Source organism: Filicampus tigris, chromosome 9, assembly GCF_054856515.1.
Source record: "Filicampus tigris isolate MCC_2025a chromosome 9, RoL_Ftig_1.0, whole genome shotgun sequence".
NCBI classification, from domain to species: domain Eukaryota; kingdom Metazoa; phylum Chordata; class Actinopteri; order Syngnathiformes; family Syngnathidae; genus Filicampus; species Filicampus tigris.
The window spans coordinates 5,751,031-5,764,116 of record NC_141225.1 but is presented as its reverse complement, the minus strand read 5'-3'; positions in this window follow the sequence as shown (position 1 = coordinate 5,764,116).

The following is a 13,086-nucleotide window of genomic DNA, read 5'->3' as shown; positions in this document are numbered from 1 at the left end:
ACGTCAGTTTTACGCAAATGTTTGCTATTGGCGGATGAAATACACACAAATATATATATATATATATATATATATATATATATATATATATATATATATATATATATATATATATATATATATATATATATATATATATATATATATATATATTCCAAATTTTAGGATGTTAGGGTAAAAGAGGCTCTGAACATATCTGTATGTTGGTTTGCTGTTTTTAGCAGTTTTGTGCCACCCTTGAATGGTAATTTTCATGCAAGAAAGCGCTTTGCATTGGTGGGGGTGGTGTCGGAACTCACAGTATGTGTTTATTTTTTTATTGTTCACCCCCTATGTTGTTGAAGGCTTGGATCTTTCATACATGCACTGACAACTGAATTATGACAAACAAAATAGATTAAAAACAGGTCTTTTGCACATATGGACGTATTATGTCCATATTTTAAATGACTTTTTTGTCATACTTCTGTTTAAGAGGTGCGTGGTCCTACGTGGCACCCCAATAACACTGATGAAAATTTGTGGCCCCATCCATCATTTAAGTTGCCCATCCTTGTGGATGGATGGTGATGAAAAAAGGGTCTATCTGAATCTTGTTATTTTAATTGACTTAAAACACCGCATTCAAATATAGTTTGAAGATGCTTCCTTTTTCTCTAGCACAACAACAACAACAGTAATGCTCTTAAGATTTTCATCAGTTTGAATGCATTGCTTGGTCCATATGTAGGGTCTGATTGGGGATACGGCCAAAGACCATAGATGTGGTCCGTCTTTTTAAAGTTATATATTCATATCCGGTGACTGACTAGTTTAGAAAGATAAGAATCTATGAGGCAATGCGGTGATTTTTTTGTGTTCATGATTACTGTCCTTGCAAAGAAATGTTGATATTCAGTAACTGATAACTGCTTGGGTGGAGAAGAACAATAGTTCACATCCTGAAAGAGATGCTTATTTTTAGGGATGGGTGAGTACCGATATCAGGTGTCTGTATCGGGACGATACTGGCTTTATTTTAAGATATACGGTTCTCTTGGAGGCTGCTCATACCAGCCACTGATACTTAAGGCAAAAAAAACAAAAAAACAGACATGGAGTAAGTCCTCCTCGACAGTAGATGGTGCTATATTGTGGCGGTTTAACACATCGGCCAATCATCCCCTGCATCAGAAAGAAAGATCTTGGTTCAAAATAGTCTCTCATTTTGTTAAATGAAATTGTGTGTATCAAAAGTAATAGAGGTATCGATACTCAGTATCGGTGAGTACTTAAAGAGTGAGTACTCGTATTGGTATAAAAAAATCGAACATCATTGCTTATTTTGTTCTTTGAGTTCGGATTTATAGGGAGCTAATTCTGTTAGTGAGGAAGAGAGCTTCAAATATCATTGCAGCATTAGCATTTGGTGATTTGTCTCCATTCACACAATTCTATAAAGTTTTTGCTCTGGACATCAATCACCTTTTCATTTTTTCTCCAAACCAGCTGTTACACATGTTTCCAGAATATTCTGGTTAAAACATTCATCAAACAAACAACAGTCCAAAACTCTTGGAGTAGTTCCCTGTGTGACTTCAGTAGCATACTTAGCAGTGCAACAACAGCATCACACTTAAAAAAATAATACTGTGTCAGGCAGTATGTTGGCACACTCTTTATAGTTTAAAATGGATTATGGTATTAGAATCCCTTAATTTTAAAGAGCCCATGTTGATGACTCCCCATAAAAGTCATTGACAGTCCCAAAAACTTTTCAATCATATTGAGTCATCTCTTCTTTGGTTTCCTTAATGTTCATAACCAAGTAATGGACAACGAAATGCATCATCGTTTGAGATGACTACTGATCCCCGAGGAGCAATCGATAATGAATTCTTGCTGAGACAGACAGATGAACAGCATTCCAATGGAAGTCCAGCATTCAAATTCTTTATCCTTGATCTTGAGCTTGCATGTGTACATGACTCTTCTGGCCCACAGATAATGGAACATGCCTACAAGTAAATTTGCTTCTTGGGAGGATGCTTCTGATGTCTCTCCAAACGCTTGGTAAGAAAAAAAATACAAAGTGACATGGGCCTCTACTCATCGGACATGTGCGAGCCCACTGTTTAGACACTGGGATTATTGCTAATGATTTTAAGCACGATGTTGGCTGGAGGCAGAATGAGGTAAACGATGTTTGGGGGGAAAAAAACTCTGAAAGATGATCCACAGCTGGTCCAACTGATTTATCTTGGGTTGGCACGCTGAGGGCTGGTTATGGGTTTAGTGTCATTTGAGGGCATTGTTTTTACTGTGAGACCACAAACTACACCAGCTGCTTTCGGCAGCAGAGGGAGAATGTGTACCTTTATAAGTGACAAGTGCAAACATGTCCTATATTAACACACCGGGTTTAGTGAAATTACTTCATTGATGTCCATACGGTAATTGAAAATACTGAACATTGAATACTCTTTAGAATCCATCCTAAGCTTCAACAGTTGTGAAAAACTCCATATAATGCAGGCATGTCCATCTTCGGTCCTCGATGGACAGCGGTCCTGTGTGATTTATATGTCTCCCTACTTCAACACATCTGATTCAAATGATCAGCTCATCAGCAAGCTATGAGGAAGCCTGATGATGATCCTGATGATTTGAATTAGGTGTGTTGGAGTAGGGAAACATATGCAGTACAGCGGGACTCGAGGAAGGGCTTTGGACACTCTTGAATTGTAATGGAACTAAATGATACAACTTGTTGAATTATTTCAACAATACACTCAAATTGCTGCCAAATGTGTAATTCGGTTTAGTTCCCGATGGCGTTGCATATGCACTGTGTCTGAAAAAAACGTAACACTTCATTACGATTTTGATGGTTTAACATTGATTGTGTGTATTGCGCGTCTTATAAGAAATGCATTGCTTAGCAACTAATGAAAACATGTTTTATAAGACTCACTACACAGAGAAAGACAAACTCAAACGCTGATGCTTTGTTTTGATAGTCAATTGCAGACCATCTAAGAAAACTGTCATGATAGTTTGAGCAGATGATTGAGAATAAAGGTACTGTTCCTGATAACTATATTAGATTCGTAAAAAGTGGATATTGGATGATGATGAGATTGTTGTGCTTCCATGGCCTCACAAAGAAAATGAAGACAGGAGTTTGTGTCAACCTCTCCCTCGTTGGCTTCCAACCAGATTCAGGCAGCCTTTAGTGTGTGTGAACAACGGCAAGCATTTAAGCTTCCACGCAGACATGTCCCGTCGTCTCTCACGGCCTCGGGCGCTCTCCCTGCGACGGTGATACCAACGTAAGCAACGGTGCGAGAGAAATGTACACGGCTGCAACTTGAAAACTCCATGATCTGTTGCGGGAACCTTTTGACTGGATTTCACCAGCCCTCACATACCGTTGTACTTTTTGGGGGGCTATTAATGAATCAAATTCAAACACAAGTGAAGACAGAGTACAACTACATTAAACATTAAGGAGGAAGCTGCAGGGGTACAACAAGGCCACACACACAAAACACACACACCAACTCATTAAACCATGTGACTCACTACTCATAACACCGCAGACGTCTGAGTTGATCATTTAAAACAAGCATTCCTCAACTTTTTCAACTAAGAACCAAGCATATCAAATTTCGTCAGACCCGGACCATCAACATACTGTAGTCCGGTGTAGAAGAAATGTATTCAATCACCTGTCGTAAATAACTCTGAGGGACTATCCAGCATCAGGAAGTGTTTTAATACTACTCCATCGGAGCCTTAGGACAATCCTGAGTCATGTGAGATGAATGACAGTTTTACAACAAGGTATTTTGTTCAAAATATTTGACAATATTTAGAGACCAAAGACAAAAAGTTTAGTTATTTTAAAAAGGAATGTAAGCATTTCAAAACTGAATTCACCTTTTCGGGCCCAATTTGAGAAGTTAGGAATGAATCAAGGGCTAAAACTTTCTGTTTATGAATGCAAATAAATTATAATTTGACATATTAATCAAGACGTGCTTTATTTTCTGTAAAGTATAAATAACAGGAATGTGCGCGCAAATGGTTGTTCGTCTATGAGTCCCTTGCAATTGGCTGGCAACCAGTTCGGGGTCTACCCTGCCAACTGCCCGAAGACAGCTGGGATAGGCTCCAGGACGCCTGCGACTCTCGTAAGGATACAGATACAATTTCAAACTAAAACATTGAGCGCAATCGCTGTATTAAAGTAGTAGTAAGGGGGAATTTGTTGGCCAAATAGAATAATTGCCGAAGTCATTTGAAAATTATGTCACAATAGCAATAAAAAAATATGTGTTTGCTAAAAATTGTATTTCTTGTTTTATGTTTGTGTAAATTCTCAGTCATGTAGGTCATACTAAGGTTCGGAAAATGGAAGGATATATATTACAATACAAAATTCATAGGTACAAATAATTATTTTTTTATATTAAAATGTCTTGGTTAATTACAACAAAATGATTTGGCATTTTAATCATTAAATACAAATAGTTTTTTGATTACACTGGTCAACAGCAAATGTTATCCTTTAAGTATCCCTTAAGGTACTTTTTTATGGTGATTTAAAAAATGTATTTCATTGTTTTCAAGTTTGACCTATAAAACAGCATGCGCAATATGGATTTTACCATGCATTGTAATTTATAGCCATGACGTTTCAGAAAAAAAAAAAAAACTTTTGCTGAACCTAACCCTTAATTCATAAATATTACTAAATTATATTACTATATTATACAATACGGTTATTAAATTATTATTATTATTATTATTATTATTATTATTATTATTATTATTATTATTATTATTATTATTATTATTATTATTATTATTATGAAAACCTGATGTGCTAGAGTAAAAAAACAATGGCAGATTCAGAATCAGAGCAAAAAAAAAAGTTTAACCCTAATTAAGTGGAGTGGCCCAATAAAGATTATTTAGCACTCTACATATGTTTGAATAATGGAGAACACACTGATTTCATGGCATTACGTTGATGTAGAGCATCCTGATAAACAGTAAAATAAAAAGTCTTGGAGTGTTTTACTGTTCAGCCAATGAAAACTGAAAGGCTTCCACTGAGAGGTAATGGAAGAAAAACACGGTAGAAAAAAAAAAGGCAGCCCTGATGAGATTTGACGTTACCAAAATATTAACCTATTAATTGATTTCTGAAAATGACTTCTGAATAAAACATCACAACTCTTTCAGGTAGTATTGTTCTGATAACTTCAACACTGGAACTGTGATATCCCCCTTCCCCCAAATCATAATTGAAATAACAATTAATCAAGAGTGAGTTTCCTTCTAGTCCATCTAGGAAACCCAGTCCAGAAAAAGGCAACATCTGACGTGCCCCCCTGCATCTTTGAATGGTTTGGTTCAACTGCTAGAATAGCGATGAAAGATATTGAGGAAGAACAACAATTAGACCTCCACAGAGGCAAACAGCCACAGCTTGTAATTCGCCGTGAATGCACAGCCAAAGTACGTCTACCTTGACGGAGGTACTGAAACAAATGCACTTCCCTATTTCTAAGACTATCTCGTGCCTGCTATTGTTTAGAGACTGTCAAAAGCACTAAAACGCAACATGCAAGCACAAACTATTTGCCCTGGCAATCCTCACAAATCCTACCGGGAGACATGCAGAGCTATAAAACAAAGATCTGCTCTACACTTGTTCTCCTGCAGACTGGCGTCTTCTTAAACACATTCTGTGATTTATTGTGTTTGCAGCACGACGGCATGCGTGCAGCGCGGGCCGCGAGGTACAAAAGGCGACGGACCTGCTGCAACGATGGCCGAGGGTGGAAAAAATGACGTATAGAGCAAATTAATTCCTTACGGCAGGGGTGAAGTTAGAACGTTTCGGTCCAGGCGTTGAAATTTTTTCTGGCAACGGAAGTCGCCGTGCCTTCCAGTGACTGAACAGGCCACCGCAATCAAGGAAGCTTTGGATGGGATTGATTTGGATTCCCAAGCATGCTAATGTACACTTCAGTTGAGGCGATGCAATCGTCTATCTTTTAATTCGGGAATCTGCCGTGTTGCCTTTAGTGACCGAGCCAAACTGTGCCCCACGTGTTTGTCATTGACACTCATTATATTTCATGTCAACTGGTATTAAAAAAAGCTGTTGCGGCCGTATGGAACATTCCTTCTAGAGCTGGTTTTACTTATCCCTGACAGCATGCATTTTCATAGATTTTCATATACTAGTGTGTGTGTGTGTGTGTGTGTTTAACAGGAAGTGCCGAGTCTTCTTACGAGAACTTTGCAGATTGTAAATCACACAAGTCACAGAAATTGTGCAGTGAGTGTATTGTGTTACACGGCGGACAGAAAAACAAATGTCTGTCACGCTCGTCCAGATGTTACCTTCAGGTCTTCTGGATATCACAGCTGTCACTGAGTTTGGATGGAAAGTTAGGATCCAATTGTCAGTGCGGCAAAGGAACAGATCACCGTTTAGAAGGGAGGGGCATGGGAGAAATGATATTTAAGTTTAGGTTGGCTTTATATGAAAAGTGGTTGCATTAATCCGTTCAGCAATACTGTAATGCAATGACAGTAAATCACCCTCTGCATTTACAGCACTTCATTTTTTAAAAGGTCTTTACAAACCCTTTTAAAAATTATACAAACACATTTTTATTGTGTATTATATTAAGACAGAGCCAGGAAAATGATAGCAAAATAATATTGTACAATCAATGTAAAATGTGTACTCACACCAGCAAGGATGACAAAGGCGATGATAATGATGATGATGATGATGAAGATGATGATGATTATGAGGCTGCCACAGTACAGTATATTCCTTTATAAAAAGGAAATTAACAGACTTGTCATTTGTTGAAAAGTTACGTCAATAATGAGCATGAGCATTAAAGTTGTGCATTAACATTGCACATACATCTGTGACATCATTTTTTTTTTTTTTTCGCAAACATATTTACAGAGCTGCCAACCTATAGACAGTGTGTAAACCTAAAATCCACGAACTTGCCACATACAAGAATTCCCCAATCTCAGAAAAGACGTTGAGGTAAAGCTACATAATTAATTACCCTTTCTTTAACTTGGCACTGGTTCAAGACATTAGTTTTGCATGCTGTATTAGCGTGGGTGTGTTGACCATTTGGTTCCTTTTCTTTGCTCTCCGGAAGACCTTTAAATGGGAACTGTGTGCACGTGTGTGTGCGTGTGTTATTCTGTTCGAACGAAATAGCGGCTCATTAATAAAAACCTTATTTCGAGAGGTGGGTCTACCTGCATGAGTCATCATGTCACAGTTCAAATCAATCCAGTCAGTTTATAGGGTGTGTTAAGGGATGAGCATTTTGAGAATTTAATGGCCTTCAAATTATATGACGTGAGGAGGAAATATCCGGTAAAAATACGTTTTACTTTTACTCACCAAGCACGTTTCAGAGCCTGTCCTTTTTTACTTTTATTTGAGTAATTATTTGAATCAGTATTTTTACCAAAGCGATTTACACAAGTAATTGTACTTTTACTCAAGTACAGAATGTCAGTACTTTTCCTGTCTCTGATTAAGGGTCATTGTGCTTTTTAGATATGACTTGAATGAATGTGCCACCAATTGCGGTATGCAAAAATAATGAACACTCTGATTGGCTGTTAATTACAGGTTGAGGGGGCTATCACTTTTTCACACAGGGCCATGTAGATTTGGATTTTGTTCTCCCTTGATAAAAAAAAAACTGTTTAAAACTGTATTTTGTGTTTAGTTGTGTTGAACAAATTTAAATTTGTTTGATGATTAATATTTAAGTGTGACAAACATGCAACAAAAAATAAGAGATCACTTTTTCACACAAATACAATAGACACATGATTGATGCAAAGTTTTTTCAGTCACACCATCCCATTTAGGCAGAGCATTGCATCGATATTTTAATATAATTTGAAAAGGGTTGAAAAAGAAATAGATGTACATGTTATTCTTTATATTCTTCCATGTGGTTGGATGCTTCTTATGCCACATAGTGGTACAACAGCATTAACATTGAGATTGTGTTCACAAAAACACACACGCATGGAAGAACAGTGATTATGCATGTCGGGTTAAAAACAGGGCCCATTACCTCGCTGATGTCATTTTTTTTTTTGTTATTTTAAAAGAAAAACACCAAACCTCACATCATTCATACTCTGCTGTCCTTGTGTAACAACTTTGATTCCCACATAATCAAAATGTTAATGTTCCAAAACAAAATTTCCCAAACATGTATGAACCTCAGCCTTGACCAGAGCTGCAATTTGCGGTGCAGTTTAAGTAGCTTTCCTTGGGTTTTGCTCTGTTTTCTAAATGTGTGTGTGTTGGTGCATTTGTAGGCTTTTGCTAGCATACAAGGTTTGTCAGACCTCCGCCAAATGCAGAGCTGCCCATCTATAGAAATTCACTTCCTGCCCAGTTTATCTGAATTATCACAGCAGAACTTTGAGCCGGACATTGTTTCAAACATGTCAATGTGTGTGTGTATGTATATATATTTTCATCATTTTTAAATCATAGATGGCAGTGCCCATGGTTACGGCGGCACGTCATGATTCGTCATATCCTTCCAGTGAAGTGGCAATCACATTGCAGTGGGGTGCGTCCTGCATTGGATTGTTTTTTTGTTTTTTTGGGGCCCTGCATCGGAGGCTCCTCCCGTTAGAATCATAATGACGCTAACGTCACCAATGAAGATATGCTACAGAGTGCATTTGCAACGCAAGACCTCTGGTACACAAAACGCATGACTTGGAATTACAACTCGCTGGAAATCGCTAAACTGAGGTGTTTTGATTATCAAGGAAACTTGGTTTAACAATAGTAAGGATAATAATAATAATACATTCCATTTGGAAGTGCCTTTCAAGACCCTCAAAGACAATGTATATCAATAATTAACAGTTAAAATGGAATTATACAGAAGAAGTAAGAAAATTTGATTAAAGATAATAATAATGAAAAGAAGAAGAATGAAGATGGTGCAGTGCAGTCACAGTGAGGGTTTGAATTTGAAGGTGGTAAGCAAGAGTGAGTTGCAGAGGTCAGGTGGCAGAGAGTTCCAAAGCTGGGGAGCAAAGTGGCTGAAGTCTCTGCTCTCCATGGTGCTGAGATGGACAGGTGGAACAGTCAGTCTGATGGAGGAGGAGGATGATGTGAGTGCGCAGACTGGAGTGGGTGATGTGGAGGAGGTCAGACAGGTATGGAGGAGCAAGATTTTTTGTTCGTTACGCCCATAACATTGAATGTAACGACGTAGCATTCAGTAATTTCTGTAACAAAATACGGACAATTGGTAACAGTTGGCAGCTCTGCAAATGTATGGATTCACACCAAATTATAATGGCGAAACTTATAAATGGATTTCATAAAAGATAGGATGTCATGCACAAACAAACCAACCTTTGGGCACAAAAACCCTCAGCTCCTCTGTGGAGGTAATAAAGTCCCTACGTGGCGTATGAAAAAAAAAATTGCCTGGTGAAGTAAAAGACAACACAGTTGCCGCAGCAACAAAAGGAGCCTGACTTTTACCGCCGGCTGCCTGCAAAATGCTATTCAGGTTGTCTCTCATGATAACATCACTGTGAACCATTTGATGTTAATTAAAGGATTCACAGACTATTATGGCAGATAGGAGCGGTTCAAGTTATTAAGTATAACTGCTGTAGAGTGGCTACTGGCAATATGACGTGTTTTTCACTTGACGTTTACAGCCCTTGTAGTGCTGCATGACAATCGATCGCAATCTTTCTGTATAATGCAAAAATAACTACACATACTGAATACATTAGATTAGTATGTAAGGTGACAGCAATTCTGTCTATCATAGATATGTTACAGGTTGCTAGAGTGTTGGAGGGATGGGATGGTTTGATATATGGAGGAAATGTAATGATTTAAGTATGATGGATGAGAGAAGGTCATGGATGGATAATGGCTGATAAAAGGGCACACAATGGATGGATGAATGGCAGAGGTAAGGGATACTGTATATAGTGAAAGAACACATTTCAATGATACATGGCTTTGGTGGAGGTCTGTCATCTTTTGTGTTAAAATGTGCAACTTGGAGCTTTTGGTGCTGAGCAGAATGAGGATTTCTTGAGGGTCCTTGGTGGAGTTTAGCTCCACCGCGTGTCATTCTTGCTGGATGGTTGCAGAACGGTAATGAATGAACGTCATACTAGGGGTGAAACAAGTCCTCTATTAATTTGACTGCGTCGATTCAAAAAAAATGCTCATGGATTTTTTTCTGCCTATGGTGACTGTTTATTGGGTGTGCATCATCGAGAAGACCAGTCAAGCCGACCGCGGCAACAATTATTCATGCTATGCATGACGGTAACGTGCCGCCAATGTGGTGAGAAGGCCAACTCCAAAATAAAAATTTACCAAATAGTATATGGGCATCAATTTCATGGTATGCTTTTATTTTGAAGTTGTTCCTGGTGGTGCATGGTGGCATGGCAGCTGAATTGACTTGTCTTCAAGCCTGGAGGCTGGGATAGTTTGAGCCCAGTTTATATTGCCACCAATATCAGCACAACGTTATCCTGAAATCATGTTTAATTGTTAATTAAGGACACTCCATCCATCCATCCATTATCCAAACCACTTTTTCTCACGAGGGTCGCGGCGTTTTGGAGCCTATCCCAGCTGACTTCGGGCAGTTCCTTGAACAGGTTGCCAGCCAATCGCAGGGCAAATATAGACAAACAAACATTCACACTAACAATCATACCTAGGTCCAATTTAAAGCAGGGGTGCTCAAGTCCGGTCCTATCCAGCCTGTTTTCCATCTCTCCCTACCTGAACACACCTGATACCAATGATCACAATCGTTATCAGGCTTGTGCAAAGTTTGGTGATGAGCGGATCATTGGAATCAGGTGTGTTGCAGGCAGGGAGGGATGGAAAACAGGCTTGATAAGGGCCCTTGAGGACTGGACTTGAGCACCGCTGATTTAGAGTGTTCTATTAACCCACCGTGCCTATTTTTGTGGGAGAAAACCAGAGTACCCGGAGAAAACCCACTCAGGCACGGGGAGAACATGCAAACTCCACACAGGAAGGCTGGAGCCCAGATATGAACCCCCACCCTAAGCACTGTGAGGCGCACGTGCTAAATTAAAGACATTAAAAAACAAATACACTATACTCACGTTGTATAATACGGCTTATGGGTTACTCAAATGGGCTGTTTAAGATGGCAAAATCGCTGCGGTTCTGCTGTGACTTCATATTATAGATCAAAATCTCACTTGCAAATGTTTCTAGAGAAGAAAATACAGATATGCACAATTTAAATTTAAAACATTTTGATTTTCTGAAAATGAAAACTAATTGGTCATGAATGTGCTATTTTCTCTTCCGTATTCATAATTGGTCTTGAACAAAGCAAAAATACCAGCAAAAATTTAAAAATATAAAAAAAATGTTAATATATTTTATCTGAATACTCAATTATTCAATAGAATTTTCAGTAGGATATCTGAATACCAAAATATTCAATAACTGCAGCCCTTCATCACACTGAAAGGTGTTTCTAAAATTTTGGTTACTGTAGTTGTCACTCATGACTCCATTGGCCCCGAGCTCAATGCTGGTGCGTGGCCCAGTCTTGTGAATTCTTTTAACCCGCCGAGTTGAGAAGCAACTGCTGAGTGGACACTTTTATTCTTTTCACTAAACCACTAAGACATTTTCGCATCAGACGTCTGTTTTCTATGAGCGACCTCCGCCATCATAAAGGAGGCCAACACAAGTAGAGGACACAAGATTTACATATCAATAAATTCCTCACACACTATAATTCATTTGGAAATTACCTTGACTAACACACAATAAGGCTTCCTTTGCTTTCCCTCACAGGGGAACATTTGGGTTGAATAAAAGTGTTTTTTTGTTTTTTTCACAGAGTAGCTGTGTTAAAAGTGCACACTTATAACCGTTGTTTTGTTTTGTCCATTTTGGAGGGAAAACTGACATAGGACTGCTGCTAGTTAGCTTATAAATAGCTTAGCATGAAAATAAAACATTCATCACGGCATCATTAAAAGAAACAAACTTCAAGCAACTTAATGTACAAATAATGACGTGAATTTACAAAATTAGATGGGCTTGGATTCAGAAGCTCATGGGTGCCATTCAACTTCCTCTTCCTGGTTGGACAAACAGGGGGCTCATCTCATTTATCTAATTGCAGCTTCCCAGGTCCTCACTCCTCTGTTTACATGCTTGCACTTCCCACCAGAAATTCGACTTACTATAACTGATAGTTAGGCTAATCTCAGACAAAAGAACTGCTTCTTTGGCATTCTTGTCTGCCATCTCATTCCCTGCTACTCCTACTGTATGTGCGATGGAAACCATACAAAAGCAACACAAACCCCACAGCTCTGCAACCTATGCCCCAACTGCACAATATTCCATTACATGTCTTGACTTTGATGATCCATTTTGAATACTCAGCACTGCAGAGGGGGAATCTGGTCTACTACCACACTCTTTGGTCTATTGCTCTCTACCCAAGAACAAACAGGAAGTACTGTTGTGTCGGTCGTGAGTATTTTGATCAAAAGAAAGAATCTTTTGAGTCAACGTAACTGAACGGATCACCTCTTGAAGTGATTCGTTCTTTACTCAGTTCCTTTCAGCGCAACTGCACACTGCCGGCTGGGAGCGGGAACAGAACTGCGGAGTCTGACGCTCGCTCATGAACCTTCGCCAACGACCAATCAGCAGCCAGTGTCAGGCGTAGCAGGGACTTTACGGAACATACGATCTTCCACGAACGAGTCGATGAGTTAATGTCCTGCGAACCACGAATCACTCACGTTCACTTAAAGAGCTGGTAATGTCGTTCTCGTTCACAAACGAGTCAGTGAACATACTGCCCTCCTCGTTCTCGTTTGCAAACGATTGGGTGAATGAATCTTTTTAACGGCTCTATTAATTAACCCGAGGAGACTAACATCGGGCGGTTTTCACCCACACCTTTTTTTGTGGTATTTTTTTATTGGGAAATTTAAAAAGAC